This window comes from Triticum dicoccoides, chromosome 6B, assembly GCF_002162155.2.
Source record: "Triticum dicoccoides isolate Atlit2015 ecotype Zavitan chromosome 6B, WEW_v2.0, whole genome shotgun sequence".
In the NCBI taxonomy this organism is placed as follows: domain Eukaryota; kingdom Viridiplantae; phylum Streptophyta; class Magnoliopsida; order Poales; family Poaceae; genus Triticum; species Triticum dicoccoides.
This window is the reverse complement of record NC_041391.1, coordinates 206,168,700-206,174,001: the sequence shown is the minus strand read 5'-3', so window position 1 is coordinate 206,174,001 and position 5,302 is coordinate 206,168,700. Positions and strand designations below refer to the sequence as shown.

General features: G+C 49.5%; 1 long non-coding RNA gene across 1 annotated transcript; it reads right to left on the bottom strand.

Annotated features, from left to right (window-relative positions):
* Positions 1-3,795: 3,795 nt before the first annotated feature.
* On the bottom strand, positions 3,796-4,997 carry LOC119326391. Its single transcript, XR_005157964.1, has 2 exons — positions 4,544-4,997; positions 3,796-4,449 (listed from the first exon to the last, which is right to left on the bottom strand). It is a non-coding gene; the product is annotated as an uncharacterized LOC119326391 (long non-coding RNA).
* Positions 4,998-5,302: the final 305 nt, after the last annotated feature.

Here is a 5,302-nt window from a genome sequence, read left to right as displayed (position 1 = left end):
ACACATTAACATAATGTATATCCAATATACTTCCGTCGACCTTGCCTGCCTTCTTATCTACTAAGTATCTAGGGTGGTTCTTCTTTAGTGTCTGTTCCTCTCATTACAGAAGCACTTAGTCTTGGGTTTGGGTTCAACCTTGGGTTTTCACTAGAGCAGCAACTATTTTTCCGTTTCATGAAGTATCCCTTCTGGCCCTTGCCCTTCTTGAAACTAGTGGTTTTACCAACCATCAACAATTGATGCTCCTTCTTGATTTCTACTTTCGCGGTGTCAAACATCGCGAATATCTCAAGGATCATCATATCTATCCCTGATATATTATAGTTCATCACAAAGCTCTAGCAGCTTGGTGGCAATGACTTTGGAGAAACATCACTATCTCATCTGGAAGATCAACTCCCACTCGATTCAAGTGATTGTTGTACTCAGACAATCTGAGCACAAGCTCAATGATTGAGCTTTTCTCCCTTAGTTTGCAGGCTAAGAAAATCGTCGGAGGTCTTATACCTCTTGACATGGGCACGAGCCTGAAATCCCAATTTCAGCCCTCGAAACATCTCACATGTTCTGCGACGTTTCGAAATCGTCTTTGGTGCCTCATCTCTAAATCGTTTAACTGAACTATCATGTAGTTATCAAAACGTGTATGTCAAATGTTCGCAACATCCACAGACGACGTTTGAGGTTCAGCACATCGAGCGGTGCATTAAGGACATAAGCCTTCTACGAAGCAATGAGGATAATCCTCAGTTTACGGACCCAGTCCGCATAATTGCTACTATCAACTTTCAACTATATTTTCTCTAGGAACATATCTAAAATAGTAGAACTAAAGCGCGAGCTATGACATAATTTGCAAAGGGTTTTTGACTATGTTCAGGATAATTAAGTTCATCTAATGAACTCCCACTCAGATAGACATCCCTCTAGTCATCTAAGTGATTACATGATCCGAGTCGACTAGGCCGTGTCCGATCATCACGTGAGACGGACTAGTCATCATCGGTGAACATCTTCATGTTGATCGTATCTACCATACGACTCATGCTCGACCTTTCGGTCTCTTGTGTTCCGAGGCCATGTCTGTACATGCTAGGCTCATCAAGTCAACCTAAGTGTTTCGCGTGTGTAAATCTGGCTTACACCCGTTGTATGTGAACATTAGAATCTATCGCACCCGATCATCACGTGGTGCTTCGAAACAACGAACTTTCGCAACGGTGCACAGTTAGGGGGGACACTTTCTTGAAATTTTAATGAGGGATCATCTTATTTACTACCGTCGTTCTAAGCAAATAAGATGTAGAAACATGATAAACATCACATGCAATCAAAATAGTGACATGATATGGCCAATATCATTTTGCTCCTTTTGAACTCCATCTTGGGGGCTTCATGATCATCATTGTCACCGGCATGACACCATGATCTCCATCATCGTGTCTCCATGAAGTTGTCTCGCTAACTATTACTTCTACTACTATGGCTAACGGTTTACCAATAAAGTAAAGTAATTACATGGCGTTTTTCAATGACACGCAGGTCATACAATAAATTAAGACAACTCATATGGCTCCTGCCGGTTGTCATACTCATCGACATGCAAGTCGTGATTCCTATTACAGGAACATGATCCATCTCATACATCACATATCATTCATCACATTCTTTCGGCCATATCACATCACATAGCATACCCTGCAAAAACAAGTTAGACATCCTCTAATTGTTGTTTGCATGTTTTACGTGGCTGCTATGGGTTTCTAGCAAGAACGTTTCTTACCTACACAAAAACCACAACGTGATATGTCAATTGCTATTTACCCTTCATAAGGACCCTTTTCATCGAATCCGATCCGACTAAAGTGGGAGAGACTGGCACCCGCTAGCCACCTTATCCAACAAGTGCATGTCAGTCGGTGGAACCTGTCTCACGAAAGAGTACATGTAAGGACGGTCCGGGCCGCTTCATCCCACAATACCGTCGAAACAAGATTGGACTAGTAACGGTAAGCATATTGAACAAAATCAACGCCCACAACTACTTTGTGTTCTACTCGTGCATAGAATCTACGCAATAGACCTAGCTCATGATGCCACTGTTGGGGAACGTAGCAGAAATTCAAAATTTTCCTACGAGTCACCAAGATCTATCTATGGAGAGAATAGCAACGAGAGAGAGGGGAGTGCATCTACATACCCTTCTAGATCGCTAAGCGGAAGCGTTCAAGAGAACGTGGTTGAAGGAGTCGTACTCGTCGTGATCCAAATCACAAGAGATCCTAGTGCCGAACGGACGGCACCTCCGCGTTCAACACACGTACAGCCCGGTGATGTCTCACATGCCTTGATCCAGCAAGTAGAGAGGGAGAGGTTGAGGAAGACTCCATCCAGCAGCAGCACAACGGCGTGGTGGTGATGGAGGAGCGTGGTAATTCAGCAGGGCTTCGCCAAGCACCACGAGAGACAAGGAGAAAGAGAGGTAGGGCTGCGCCAGGGAGAGGTGGAAACTCTTGTCTCTGGTAGCCCCAAAACCTCAAGTATATATAGGGGAGAGGGAGGGGGCTGCGCCCCCTCTAGGGTTCTCACCCCTAGGGGTGCGGCAGCCCAAAACCCATCTAGGGTGGCGGCCAAGGGGGCAGAGGGGGAAACTTGCCCCCCAAGCAAGGTGGGGCGCCCCTTCCCTAAACCCTAGGCGCCTTGGGCCCTTGTGGGGGGCGCACTAGCCCATCTGGGGCTGGTCCCTTCCCACACTTGGCCCACTCCGCCCTCTGGGGCCGATGGCCCCACTTGGTGGACCCCCGGGACCCTTTCGGTGGTTCCGGTACATTACCGATAACACCCGAAACTTTTTCGGTGACCAAAACAGGACTTCCCATATATAAATCTTTCCATCTGGACCATTCCAGAACTCCTCGTGACATCCGGGATCTCATCTGGGACTCCGAACAACATTCGGTAACCACGTAAATCTATTCCCTATAACCCTAGCGTCATCGAACCTTAAGTGGGTAGACCCTACGGGTTCGGGAACCGTGCAAACATGACCGAGACGATTCTTCGGTCAATAACCAAACAGCGGGATCTGGATACTCATGTTGGCTCCCACATGTTCCACGATGATCTCATCAGATGAACCACGATGTCGAGGATTCAATCAATCTCGTATTCAATTCCCTTTATCTAGCGGTATTGTACTTGCCCGAGATTCGATCGTCGGTATCCCGATACCTTGTTCAATCTCGTTACCGGCAAGTCTCTTTACTAGTTCCGTAACACATCATCCCGTGATCAACCCCTTGGTTACATTGTGCACATTATGATGATGTCCTACCTAGTGGGTCCAGAGATACCTCTCTGTCACACGGAGTGACAAATCCCAGTCTCGATTCGTGCCAACCCAACAGACACTTTCGGAGATACCCGTAGTGCACCTTTATAGCCACCCAGTTACATTGTGACGTTTGGTACACCCAAAGCATTCCTACGGTATCCGGGAGTTGCACAATCTCATGGTCTAAGGAAATGATACTTGACATTAGAAAAGCTTTAGCATACGAACTACACGATCTTTGTGCTAGGCTTAGGATTGGGTCTTGTTCATCACATCATTCTCCTAATGATGTGATCTCATTATCAACGACATCCAATGTCCATGGTCTGAAAACCGTAACCATCTATTGATCAACGAGCTAGTCAACTAAAGGCTTACTAGGGACATGGTGTTGTCTATGTACTCACACATGTATCTGAGTTTCCTATCAATACAATTATAGCATGGATAATAAACGATTATCATGAATAAAGAAATATAATAATGATAACTTATTTATTATTGTCTTTAGGGCATATTTCCGACAGTTCGCTAGGTGATCCACTTCCAATTTCCCCTGTGCGCCGCCACCCACCAAAGACGACTGCGCCCGACCGCCCGATTCCGAGCCTCCCGCCGGAGACTGCCGCTGACGAGGGCCACGCCGGTGATCTCCCCTCAGGCCGCCTGCCTCCTCTTCGGTGTTCATGTCGGCGGCGACCTCATGTGGTGTGCAGCGGGAGAGAGCTTTGAGTAAAGGTGAGAGGAAGGAGAAGAAATAAGAGAGACGGGGCGACGTGCTACAGGTGCTGCTCACCGGCGGGAGGACTGCGAGGGCGGAGCAAGGCAGCAACGGCGGAGTGGGCCTTGGGCGATGCGGTCGGATTGAGCAGTGCTCGATGCAGAGGCGGGCGCTGGCTCGCTGCTCCTCCCGAGACGGAGCAGGGGCGCGATGCAGTTGACTTGGTGGAGAGTGTCGGCGCCTTGACGACTCCAGCGAGGTAGAAAGGCCTGGGACGGACAAGGGGGAAACGGATCCGTCCGTTTGCCGGCTGGATCGGAACGTGGGCAAGCCCAGGCGGCGTGTGGCAACGGATGAAGGTGCCCGCGGCCATGACGCTCCGATGGTGGCGCTGCAGAGAGCAAAAAATGGAGGGAGCGGAGGTCAGGTAGGAGATGGAGAGCACGGGGAGGAGGAGAGGCCCAGGCGCAGCTGTGCGTGCTCACCGGCGGCCTAGCCGACGATGCGGCGGAGCAGCAGTGGATTTGCCGGGTCGAAAGCTTGGCCTCCGTGGCGCTCATTCCTGGTGGCGATGCTGCTGGCTCTGGTCGCGCACTCTAGGCGTGGCGGGGCGACGCCAAGCCGTTTGTGGGCTTTCTGGATAGAGAAGGGAGAGCAGCGCGTCGCCGGAAGCTGCCATCGCCCCGCAACCATGATGCCGTCGCCTCGCACCAGGGCATGTCGAGCTCCAGCGGCTGGGGCAAGAAAGGGCAAGGAGAGAGGGGAGCCTATTAGGCGCAGTGCTGTGGAGGAGTGGCAATGAGTGAGATAAATTGTGGCAAACAACGCAAGGACATGGCAACACGATGGGAGGGGGATTGGGGAAGACGACTGAGCGAGAGGATAAGGTCATGTGAAGACAGCGGTGCAGGGGGCCGCCGGACACGCGTAATGAGTGCAGGGCGGCTGATGCGTTTTATGTGTGTGTGGGAATGATGCGTTCGTTGACTATAGTCCGCTGAACCAAAGCCATGTGGGCAGTCCATATGACTCGTGGAGCACCAACAAGGTGCTGGATTCTTCTAGCAATCAGCCAACGTATTTTGAGAGTAACGTGTCAGCCTGCACACATGTTCAATGGTAAATGTCTTTCTGGTTTTACTTGGAGTTGATTGGGTCTGGATCATTCATGGACGGGTAAATATCTCCGAGTCTATCACTCGGATGAGTTATCGTGCACACATGTATTTGTTCTCCTAACCTAT